General features: G+C 30.5%; 1 long non-coding RNA gene across 1 annotated transcript; it reads left to right on the top strand.

Annotated features, from left to right (window-relative positions):
* Nucleotides 1–3,992: 3,992 nt before the first annotated feature.
* On the top strand, nucleotides 3,993–12,690 carry LOC132745429 (uncharacterized). Its single transcript, XR_009627838.1, has 3 exons — nucleotides 3,993–4,318; nucleotides 6,120–6,218; nucleotides 11,296–12,690. It is a non-coding gene; the product is annotated as an uncharacterized LOC132745429 (long non-coding RNA).
* Nucleotides 12,691–13,945: the final 1,255 nt, after the last annotated feature.

Raw genomic sequence — 13,945 nt, 5'->3', positions numbered from 1 at the left:
CAAAATAAATCTAATTAACTCAACATGAAATTAACTGCTAATAATAACAGCTCCTTCCATAGGCAAAAATAAAAAGCATTCCATATAAGACGACGCCGCTCACCGGCGTCGCCAATAATGAACTAGGAAAGCTGTTAACAATACATGATAATGAGATAGGAACACTGTTTTCTAAGGGCATTGTACAATACATTATGATGAACTAGGAAAGCTGTTTGCTAAGGGCATTGTACACTATATTATGATGAATTAGGTAAATCGTTAACATAAAACATTGTACAAAAGGCTATTAACAGTTATATGGATGGCAAAATAGTCAACATAGAACTATTTACAAATATCTATACTAGGCATAAAACTTGATAACTCACACTGCGAAAAAGACATGGATATACGGAAGTGTACGGAATTCCGTATATCATTAATATACGTGTAAGAATACGGGAAACTTGAAATACGGAGATGTACGGGACCGTATATTATATCAGTCCGTATATGACTAGTATACGAACTCCGTACACTCGTAATATACGGGAATTTTGATATACAAAGTCCGTATTTTACTAATATACGGAATTTTTAAGACGTATCCGTATATTACTAAAATACGAAATTCCGTATTCGTGCAAATACGGATTCTGTATATAGAAATAGCGAATGATACCGTCAGTGCACAGAACGTGTAAGACATCCACCTGTAGCATGCAGACGCGGTATTCTAGCTCAATACCGCTGTGTAATAGCGAATACTTTACAATTGCGATTGGCGATTAGATAGTACGTTTTTGTATTTTACATCTATGGTGAATCATGTTATTTTGTAATTTCTTTTTCATTATCATTATAATATTTTTATAATGATGAGCCAAACATGAGAAAATGATAAATTTGAAATTGTGATGTTCAAAACATGAATTAATTATATTAAAATCGTGAATCTGTGAAGTTGAAATCGTGAAAGTTAAAATAATTGTGAAATCACGAAGATAAGTTCGGGATTGTCCACACAGCATTTAAATTTTACGTTAATATAATACATGTACTTGCATATGTAAATAAAAATCAACAATGATATCTCATTCATTCATTCATTCATTCATTCATTCATTCATTCATTCATTCACTGAATCAATCAACCAATCATTCATTTATTTATTTATTCATTCATTCATTCATTCATTCATTCATTCATTCATCCATTCATCCATTCATCATTCATTCATTCATTCATTCATCCATCATTCATTCATTCATTCATCCATCCATCATTCATTCATTCATTCATTCATACATTCATCCATCACTCATTTATTCTTATATTTATTTATTTATTTATCTATTTATTTATTTATTTAATAAAATAGGCTATACATAATATAATACTTGTACTTGCATATGTAAATAAAAATCAACAATGATATCTCATTCATTCATTCATTCATTCATTAAACATTCATTTTCATTCATACATTCATTCATTCATGCATCCATCATTCATTCATTCATTCACTGAATCAATTAACCATTCATTCATTTATTCATTCATTCATCATTCACACATTCATTCATTCATTCATCATCCATCCATCCATCCATCCATCATTAATTCATTCATTCATTCATTCATTCATTCATTCACTGAATAAATCAACCAACCATTTATTCATTTATTAATACATTCATTCATCACTCATATATTCTTATATTTATTTATTTATTTATTTATTTATTTATTTATTTATTTATTTATTTATTTATTTATTTATTTATTTATTTATTTATTTAATTAATCTTTTATTTCAGGAAACATAAAGATTTGCGTTTTTGGATAGAAATCTTATGAAGTTCCGAATTCCCAAATTTTGATTCTTTCCGCGCGGTCTCATTTATGACATAATATTGTGTAATAGCCACGTGCTGTATTGCGATAATCGAAGCCAATACTGATTAAGCCAGATATTGATCCGGATATTGATCATAAACGCAGCAGGGTATAACGAGTGTCGGTTTTCTCTGATTACGTAAGCGCAATTGGTGTTGAATGTCTTAACGGTAATTTTACTGTTTATTTCTAAATATAATTCATGTACGAAATAAAGGAATTAAATTGTGATCTCATAATCGAGTCTCTATGTGATTTTGTTCTAGACTCTAACCCGACATATTAAAATGAAACAGACATAGCTGCTGTATTTGTTCAAATGTTTTTGCAGCGTCGTGTTGTTGTTATCCTTTTATCTGGCGGAATTCGTCATTTATACAAGACACAATTAAGATTTATCTTAAAGTAAATTTTGAAGTACCCTGCTGCCAGGTCCAATTATATTTAAGTTAACAAGCTAGAATCAGATTCACTGGGGTGTATGTACATGTATTGTTGATAGATGATGTCAAATTATTCGAAATAGCATTTCTTGAAAAATATCAGCATCATCTCCCGTAAGTGATCTCATAAGTGATTGTATGAGCCGTGTCATGACAAAACCAACATAATGGGTTTGCGACTAGCATGGATCCACACCAGCCTGCGCCTCCGCGCAGTCTGATCAGGATCCATGCTGTTAGATGTCATTTTCTCTACTTGTAATAGGGTTGGTAGGCGAACAGCATGTGTGATTTATTCTATAACTGTATCTATAAATGCTTTGTCGTATTTCATAGAGTGAGAGAAATGTGCAGTCTGACAGAAACTTGAACCGGGGACTCCGATTGAGCTATTCGGCCGCTTACAAATCTTTTCCTGAACAGTGGCTTAATCCCCTGCTTTATTAAAATTCACAGATTTACAAGCAATATGCGAACTAAAACTCTTAAGCTATATGCAGCCATGGTGCTATCCGACCATTTTCTTCCTCTAAATAGTGAACAGTTCTGAACCGTGACACATATGTCAATATTGTTCATGTACTAAAGTCAATAATAATTACAATTTTCAATGAGTATTACATGTAATGTATATATGTATATATCAATTATGATAACAGATGCAGAATTACATGTGAATATGTATATATTATTTTGTAAGTTTTAAGATAATAAATAATACATGTGAATATGTGAATGTTATTTTGTAAGTGTTAAGATTGTTATTACTATACGTCAACATTCTTTGACAGTGTGTAAATCATATCAGTCAAAATTGTGATACTGAAGAGTTTTTGTTTTTAAGAGAAATAACGTTGAGTGTAATGTACCTGGTAAGAGACTTGTAAGTTATATATTAATTTTGATATTATATGTGTACCTACGTGAAAAATTTGGCAGGTAGTTTCTTTATCAATCAAATCGATCATCTCCAACAATTTGATGTATGTTGATATAAAGTATATATATGTTGAAGTCATACACTGTTGGTTATTTTGTATGTGTTGTGTCCTCATTGGCTTTAAAGTCTATTTGAATGAAATAACGTGTCTGCTGCATAATAGAAACTGTGACATTATATGAATTAAGTCCCAAACAGAACAGTTATTCCATTAGAGCAAATAATGAATAAAAAGTTTTTTTTAAATATAAGTACTGAGCTTTCAATACACATACATTTACTTAATTACAGTTGTCAAACTAAAATGATATATGATAATTTTTACTATTAATTATCAATCCTTTATTAAAGCAATTCAATATTTTAGAATTTTGGCAATTCAACTCAAAAAGAAAAGAAATATAAAAAACACATTCTCTTGATAAGTTATTCCTTATTAAAACACACATACATTTATTTGATTATAGTTGTCTAACTAAAATATATGATAAATTTTACTATTATTATTATCATTATTACTATTATTATCATTATTATTATCATTATTTTTATTATTTATATTATTATTATTATTATTATTATTATTATTATTATTATTATTATTATTATTATCATTATTATTATTATTATTATTATTATTATTATTATTATTATTATTATTATTATTATAAAAATAAATAACTGATTAAGCATTAGAATTAAAGTTTTGCCTATTGCCTATGAAAAAGTATCAATGCTTATGTTATACATGTATGCAAAGTTATCGTTTATGGATACATGATATTTCCTATTTAATATTGCATTATTTTGACTTAGTATGCTGATTTCTTCCGAATTATCACGGACCTTAATATAAATCCGTGGCATTATTAATGCTAAATGCTTTATTGTACAAACGGTATCTAGGCATATCAACAGCCAATGAGTTTAAAGCGTTGGTTTTGTATCACGTGAATCCTATCAACCAATCAGAAATAGCGCGGGCGAAACGAAAAAAAAAAAAACGCGATTGGAAATGGATGGTTAATAAAATTCAGAATATTGCAAAACAAGGTAGGTTAAAAGTTATTTTTTCATCGTTGTAATATCAATATGCGATCAATAGAATAGTTGCATTTTGTGAACAACAGCTTATTTCAGGGTAAAACTGATTTGTTTTTAGAAAACTTTAAACACTTTTTAATCTGTTTCGCTATTCAATATGGCCGCGCGGATTAGATAATTAAAGCAGGTTATATCCCCAAATTTAGACTCTGAGGTTACGAGTTTTGATTTTGATTTCTAAACTGTATCTTGTTTAATAAATAATTTGTTTGAAAAATGCAAAAACAAAAAAAAAAGAAAAGGTTATTTCTAAAATACGTTAATCATAACTTCCCTTTAGGGTAAAAAGACACCACGTTAAAAATTACGACATTTAAACATCGAAGATGTCAAAGTATTACAGCCCCTGGACATGGTAGTACAAAAGGATTAATCAGTGTGTGTGACACACCCTATGTATGCTTGATTGGTCAACTGATTGGACTTTATAATAATCTTGAGCGATCTCAATTATCACTTAAAATCAGGGGTGCGAGTCAATGCGCAATCAAGCAAGCTGAAAAGACACACTCAAATTCTATTTGTTTTAATAGTGCTTTATAAAATAGATAGGCGAAAATAGGTTATTTTTTTATCTATTCAATATAATAACAAAAATTATGAGATTTAAACAGATTAACATATTTTAAAAGAAAATTGCTGAATTAGTACTTCTAAAAATATGTTTATAAATTTTTAGATAAAATCGTCTTTCTCAGTCTTGAGAATTCAACGAGCAGAATACTTGTTTTATATTCACAGTTTTTATTTTTATACAAATCCCCATTATTTGATGCAAATATAAGTCACTTTAAAGACTCTGCTCTTTTCATTTTTATTCACTTTTTTTAAGTTTCTGTACACATGTTTCTATTTATTTCTTATTTATATCAATTATATATAAATTAATACAAATCTGAAACAAAAAATAGCAAACAATTATTTCTTTTTTTCATTTATATCATCATACCTTTAGATGAATAAAAAAGAAAATATTTGTCAGAATTTTTTATTTACATTAATACAAAGAATGACAGATAAATACCCTTGATGTCAAAAGATATGCTTATATTTACATTGATACGAAGCTTAGTGTCGGTGCAAGAATTTTAAAACTCGTGCATATAAAATATTGCAACGAACCAGAAGTTTTAAAACGGTTTTGTTTGTATTGTTTTAGCATAATTAGTAATTAGCAAGATCGAGTTTACTCGCAATTCAGGACAGACAACTCTTTTTTCATTCGATATTCTTGGTTATTTATCTACGCTGTTCAGAATAACACAGATTTTAAATTGTATATACATGAACTGAGTTTTCAACATTTATATTGGATTTTTTATTGGACAAATAATTAAAATTTAAATATTTTTTTTCTTATTATAAATAAAACATTTTGTTTACTTTTTAAGATAAACATTACGCATAAGGTGATATCGCATGGGTCAGTCACAAACACGCGCCTGTTTTGAGGGAACAGTTATTTAATATTTCGTTATACACAAATTAACTGTATAGAGCCTTTGTAAATAACAATTTTTTTCGACATTCCATGTTTTGACTTATATTTCACATAAAGCGATATGGTAACACACGCACCCACGCACGCACGCACGCACGCACGAACACACAAACATACATAACTACACATGCACATAAAAGTGAACAAGTTCCTACAGTATTAACACTTTCGCACATGTGATCACTTATGAAATATTTTTCAATGTGCTCTTTATCAGTTTATGATGAAGTTATATTATGATTTTTTCAGGACAGTGTATACAGCGTGTTTAAATCTTCCAGAAATGCAGCTGTGCCCTCTTAACAGCAGTTATAGATGAAGCAAAGTATGGTAGCAAGTAATATAGATGTAAGTTCACGCATATACATTGTTTGTATTTTGTGAATAAAATAAGACAATTACACGGACGTACTGTCTGTAAGCGATTTATTAAGCCATACTTCTATAGACATCCAAACGTGATCAAGTTCGCAGAATTATTTTCCTCAGATTCAGAAACAATCTTGACACCATTAGCCATAATGGCCGGAAAAGTCATAACATACTTTAATCTTATTCGATAGTCAAACCTTACTAGCGGCGCCCTTTTCAAAAAGTAAAGAGATACTGGTGCCACAGCTTTTTGAAACTTAATTTAAAAAAAAAAAGATAGAAAAAATTCCGTCTCGCCTTATGTAAACATACCGTTTTACAACGTTTACAATTAAAATTACTCAAGCGAAAGATTCCGATTCCGCGTTACATAATATAGATCACTTTAGCCGTGTCGCGACGGGGCCAACGTGGTGGGTTTGCGGCCGGCATGGATCCGGACCGGCCTGCGCTTACAAATCCTATTACAAGTAGAGAAACTGTTAGCGAGCAGCGTGGATCCTGATCGGACTGCGCGGGTGCTCGGGCTGGTCTGGATCCATGCTGGGCGCGGGCCCATTGTGTTGCTTTTGTCGTGACGCGGCTCATTTGTGTTCAGACTGGGTATGTCACGCGGATATAGGTCACAGACTACACGCGCATTAGTCTGTAAATATAAAAATAGGAGCGTTGCCTTACGTAACGCTTCATTTAAAAACCTAATCGACATATCAAGACAAATTGAGATAATAATAAAAATCGTTCGGTGTACATTAACTTCGTTTCAATCAACTTTTCTCCGCCTATAAGTTTTTTATTTTATCATTTTTGAATCAATTTGTCATATTTGAATATAATAATTTTCTCACACTTTCTCGTAGCCTGAAGTTATATACAAAAGAAGAAACTTTAAATCAACTTTTCCTTTTCTTTAAGAAAGGATCCTCACTTTTTTAAAATGCGATCTTTGCTAGCCCACTTTGTCCTATTTTTTACCCGAATATAATTGTTTCATAATTTTTGGAATGTATCATTTTGTCACTTTTTGTGAACTGATGAAAAATAAAGATATTTTGACTTTGACTTTGACTTGTAAAGAAGAGTTACACAAACTCATATATTCCGATCCGTACTGACATCATGTGTTTTAATCTTTCTCAAGGAAAAGTCAAATTTCCTTAATTACACGCATTTATTTTGACATGAATAAATATGGTTAGTTATAATACATTGGTTCTCTTTTATATCTTGTTGGCGGAATGATGTGATAAAATGATGTCAATTAAGGCATATAAGCATTTTGCAGCGCATTTGAAAACAATCTTGCTTTTAATATGCAAAAATCAAATATATAAAATATATACAACTCCAACACACACAATTGTTTGATATAGATGCACTGTGCATGCGACTTTATTTTATTAAATTAGTTTTCTTTTCTTAAACATATTACTGTATCAAAAAATATGTATTTCTTCACAGTTTAATCACTTTTATATATGTTAATGATAGTATTTGTTTTAAGTTACTACGTGCGTAAGCGATAAGTACGCCGCTTTGATAATGTGAGAGTGACTTTACATTTTCTTTTGTACATGTACACTAAAGTTAACAACCTTTGTCTGAATAGGTAAAACAGGGTTTTCAGAAGCGAATATAATGTAAGATAAGAAACAGAATTTGAAATGTCTTGATGGCAAAGTTAGTAAAGTCATTCGAATGTCATACACATTAAATTTTATCACAAGTTCGAGCCTCACAAGTTGTCTCACTTTTTTTTTTGCGTTTTTCTTACCATATATTTTTTTAAATTTTACATTAGAAAAATGAATTGGAATAGAAAGGTGGTTTTGTTATGATATTTAATAATTTAGATATACATGCACGGCTGATAGTGATTTTTATCCTGTATAGTGTGTAGTATGTAGAAGTCATAGTACTTTTGCAGTGCAGGAGTATTTCGTGCAAACTTAACTTTAGTTGTACAGTATCATGCATTCCGTATAAATTTGCACCAACTTGCTAAATAGGCTAAATATAGCCATATTTAAAACAAAATGAGAAGTTAATAGAAAATAGCACAGCATTTATAATCTTTGCAATAAATGATACAAAACTTTTTACTTGATTGATAATTATAAAGCAATACTTTTGGGAAAAAAGTGCAATCCGAGCCTAGCTGTCTTGCATTGATATTTACCACAACCTTACCTACTGCATTACGCTGAGAGTTGGTAAATTTGTTGATAATTTAATTTATATAGCTAGCCTGTTTGAAGATAATAAACACAATATGATAGCTGTTTTACACCTGGATGGTGGACTTGACCACCTCGTCAATTAATTATTATACTAAACGCACAGTACTTGTGCGCACGTGAAACATATCATGATATGGCGTTAATACGTAAATGTTTCACGTGCGCACGTAATACTTTCGCATTCGCATGTATTAACTAAAATATTTCCTATGTTATTTTATGCAATTGTCACATATGATACGTATATTTTATTTTCTGAATTTGATTTCATACTATCAGATTAATGCTATAGGCAAGGGAGGATATTTTGATTTATAATTTTTAGCTCGACTATTCGAAGAATATGAGAGCTATTGTAGTCGCCCCGGCGTCGGCGTCGGCGTCAGCGTCCGCGTCGGCGTCTGCGTTGGTTAAAGTTTTTTGTAAATTCAAATATCTCAATTATTGCTTGAGATATTCAATTGAAACTTACAATACTTATTTATAGTAACAATGTACATCAGATTGACAAGTTGGATAACTCTGCCTACAATATTGACAGAATTATGCCCCTTTTTAACTTAGAAATTTTGGTTAAAGTTTTTTGTAAAGTCAAATATCTCAATTATTGCTTGAGATATTCAATTGAAACTTGCAATACTTATCTATAGTAACAATGTTCATCAGATTGACAAGTTGGATAACTCTGCCTACAATATTGACAGAATTATGTCCCTTTTTAACTTAGAAATTTTGGTTAAAGTTTTTTGTAAAGTCAAATATCTCAATTATTGCTTGAGATATTCAATTGAAACTTGCAATACTTATTTATAGTAACAATGTACATCAGATTGACTAGTTGGATAACTCTACCTACAATATTTTCAGAATTATGTCCCTTTTTAACTTAGAAATTTTGGTTAATGTTTTTTGTTAATTCTAATATCTCAATTATTGCTTGAGATATTCAATTGAAACTTACAATACTTATTTATAGTAACAATGTACATCAGATTGACAAGTTGGATAACTCTACCTACAATATTTTCAGAATTATGCCCCTTTTTAACTTAGAAATTTTGGTTAAAGTTTTTTGTAAAGTCAAATATCTCACTTATTGCTTGATATTTTCAATTTAACCTTACAATACTTGTTTATAGTAACAATGTATATCAGTTTGCAAAATCGCATAACTCTGACTGCAATATTTGCAGAATTATTTGTTTTGAAACTTAGAAATTTTGGTTAAAGGTTAAAGGTCTTCAAAGATATTTACTTGAAACTTTACACATGTACTTAGGGTCATAATTGGAGAGTCATAATTGTTGTATGTCACTGACCAAGTTCCATAACTCTACTCGCATTAAGGCTGATTCATCTCCCCTTTTCTACTTAGTCTCTTGGTTAATGTTTACATGCAAGTTTTACATATCTCAATAACTATTAAAGATACTTATTTAAAACTTCACATATGCATTTTAGAATCATAATTGTAGGTCACTGACCAAGATCCATAATTCTATCTTGCATTTAGGCTGATTTTTTCTCCCCTTTTTCAACTTATAAATTCATGGTGAAGTTTTGCTTGTAAGCTGTTATGTCCATAACTACTGAAGAGTTTGTGCCTTTTTGGGACATTTTTATGCATTCATAATAATAAAGCTAAAACATCTTAATAACAAGCCTTTGTACCTTTTTCAGTAAATTTTATGTATTCATAGGTAATTGGCATTATTATACTCAATAAAACACCTTTGTGACAATTTTTGGATAGTCAGTATTGGCTTGGCTATTCAAAAATTGTCACAAGGGTGAGTATATTAATGCTAATTACTGACTAAGAATTTACGTTAAAGTTGCATACCACCTCAGATATTTTCCTATTCCATTGACATCTCGCTTTGAAACAAGTTGAAATTTTATGCACTTCTTTGAGAGTATAATAGGACTCTCCTGAAGACCTATAGCCATAACATGGATTTAAAGAAAAATTTGGCCCTTTTGTTAATTTAGAAAATGTTACATTATCAAGGCTCTTTTAATATCAAACACTTAGAATAGTCGAGCATGCTGTCCTACTGACAGCTCTTGACAGATTAATGCTATAGGCAAGGGAGGATATTTTGATTTATAATTTTTGTGAGAATTATCACTTTATTTTTAGTGATGGCACACTGTAAGAGATTCTATTGCCAACTTACCTAGTTAAACAGTCTTAACAATAAAAACAATATTAATATACACTATTGTATATTGAAGGTATTCATACGTTGCTGTGAAGTTATGATGAGATAGTTTATGAAACAATTAAAACTGAAACAAACAATAATCCAAATTTGTTAAGATTTACGTTTTTATATAAATGAGAAGTATAGCTGGGTATTCCGCCTTTTACCTAACTGGATATCATTGTGTAAACACGGATCTACATCTGAGTAGCAAATATCTGTACATTTTAAACCATTTTTTTTTCAAACGAATTGACTCCTACTAACGATACTAATATAGAACGTAAAACGATCAAAATGATTATGTCAGCACTTTTTCCCAATTTTTCCTTTTACAAGTGTGAAATAATATATTCGTAAAAGTTTCATAACAAAAACATATAACTTATCATCCGTCAAAGATTAATCATTTCATTTAAATCCCGTGTAAATGGTTGCTTAAATGACATCTTTATCCTAATGATATAAGATAATTTTGAAATTTGCGTAAGAAAAAAAATGTATATATGTATACGCTTAAAAAATGCTTGCGTAAAGACTTTTTGAAAGTTGTGATAACTATTTCATGACACCATTTAAACAGGATTTTAAACTATCTTTTTTCAGATACACACATGCCGAAGAAGAATGTAATATCTGGAAAAAACATTTCCTACGTAACGAGATAGACAACGTCACACTGGCCTATAGATGATTGATATATTTAAGTGCTTTTAAGAACAGTGTTTGAATGACAAATTTCTGTAAATACGGATTTTTTATTTTAATGCTTATTATTAAAACTTTCTGTTATTATCAATTTGTGCCATGGACTCATTTTCCTAAAATAACATGTGAATGTTAACACGAGCAAATGATATGAATATCTTTAAAATGTTTTATGGGTGTAATATAAGTGACTCATATGAATCATTGTTAAGATAAATCGAAAAGAACTTCAAGTTAGCATAGATTGTTCTAGATTTAAACAACATGCAATTCATAAAGGTTACGGCTTGAAAATATCGAAAAATGTACATGTATAATTCGATCTCTGAAGAAAATATCGCGGTGCGGATGTTCTGCACCGTGATACGTATTTCATGACTCTGTATTGCAACATACCGGTATATCGCCGTTCCGTTGCAACGCTACATTAATGTGTCCCTCTGGAATAAGGCTTACAACAATATATGACTGTTGTAGCGGAGACATGTTTATTTTGTTATATATATATGTATACATATTGAATATATGTTTATGAAATAATAAATATTTAAGTGTGGCTCGATTTGGTTTTTACTTTATTATTTGAAATACTCCAATTGTGAAGATAAAGTTCTTAAGCATATGACTTTACAGTTCCATTTCACAATGTGTAATCAAACATGTTCTATTGTACAAGCCTGCATTTCGGTCATGTATACGTGTTACTTATATGTAAATGCATGCTTTTGATAGTATCTGTACCTTCTTTTATCTCGATAATACAGTTCTGTATACCCTGTGTACAACTAAAAAATGCAATTCCGTATATCCCCTGTATATATTGAAAAAACGATTCCGTATATCCCCTGTATATGTAGAAAATACGATTCGTATATCTTCTGTATATTTAGAAAATACGATTCCGTATATCATCTGTATATGTGGAAAATACGAGTCCGTATATCATCTGTATATGTGGAAAATACGAGTCCGTATATCATCTGTATATGTAGAATATACGGTTCCGTATATCCTCTGTATACGTAGAAAATACGAGTCCGTATATCCTCTGTATATGTAGAAAATACGGTCTCGTATATCCTTGGTATATTTAAAGTATACTAGGGATAACAATCTTGATAAAGTCCGTATACGGGATTTTATTCTCCGTATACTTCAAACATACGAACAAATATACGTACATGTATATGGTGCAAATACGGAATTCCGTATATGCCTGATGCATATACGGACTTCCCGTATACCCGGTGTTCCCTATACGGACTCGTATACTTGGTCCGTATATTCGACAAATACATCCTGTACACGCCCGTATATGTCAAAAATACGGGACCGTATATTCCCGTATATCAGTATATTTTTCGCAGTGTCAATATACAAACAAGTTTTATAATTCAATGAATACTTTTTAAATGTTGAATTCTGCTTAAGCCGGTGCTAGGGGGCGTGGACGGTAACTTGCACTTTCCAGTACCGTCCATGAACAGGCTCAATCAAACCGAGCCTGCAACATTTTCAATTTTGCCGTGTTGAGCTTTCTTTAGCGAGTCTGTATTTATCTATTTTATATCCAAAATTGACTAATTATGTCAACGCTCACTAGCACCGGCCTAAGCAGAACCCAACATTTAAATATGAAACATCCGCAGATGTGTTCATACGGCGGTTATCATGGAACCTTCAATGTGACACAGTAGTGTCATTCCATGAAAAGCGGCGTATAAAACATGGATTCTGCTGGAGACTCATGTCAAATTGTGACAACTTCTGTTGATTTTAGATGATCAGCAAATTTTATCAACTTATGAATTATTCAAACTTTGTCAACTTTCCTAAATAAGCAAGTGTGTATAGGGTAAAATCATAAAATCTATTATTGTTCAATTGAATATAGGTTGTACAAAGGTTTTAGGGGTATGTTTCTGTGTGTGTGTGTGTTTTTTTTTGTGTTTTTTTTTGTTGATGTTTTTGTTGTTTTTCTATTTTAGAAAAGTTTTAATGGATTTATTATTTAACTGTAAAATGTACAAATGATATTATTTTTGTTTCATCTTACTCAAAATTTGCTTCATAATATCCTCAAGAGACTTGTTTTCATTACGATACACTCACCTTGTATGGTTAAATTTGTAATTGTATAACTTAAAAAACATAAGCAGAACAAATATGGTTGTAAGCAGATATATAAGTAAAATGTCAAATTTATCTTCTAGTATTTATCAAATTATTATATTGCTTCTGTGAAATACCCCTTAAATGAAAAGGTAACCTTGACCATTAAAAGCAGGCACAAATTTAAATGGATAATTATGTTGTCCTAGCTTTCTGAGGCAATGTATTTTGCTAAAAAACAGTATCGGAAAATTACTGAATTTTCCCACGCTGCAAGTAGCAAACATATTTTCACAAAATTATTATCTACATTTTAAGACAAAAAGATTTTCGATATTCTTTACTTCTATTAGTTATTTCAGGAACTGTAATATGTAGCTGTCAAGAAATTAAACTGCCAAGGGAGATGAGTACGTATTTTTTACAAAAGAGGCAA

This window comes from Ruditapes philippinarum, unplaced genomic scaffold (genome assembly GCF_026571515.1).
Source record: "Ruditapes philippinarum isolate M1 unplaced genomic scaffold, ASM2657151v2 ctg9319_1_1_1_1, whole genome shotgun sequence".
NCBI classification, from domain to species: Eukaryota; Metazoa; Mollusca; class Bivalvia; order Venerida; family Veneridae; genus Ruditapes; species Ruditapes philippinarum.
Note: the sequence above shows the minus strand (reverse complement) of the source record. Positions and strands in the feature narration are given on the sequence as shown.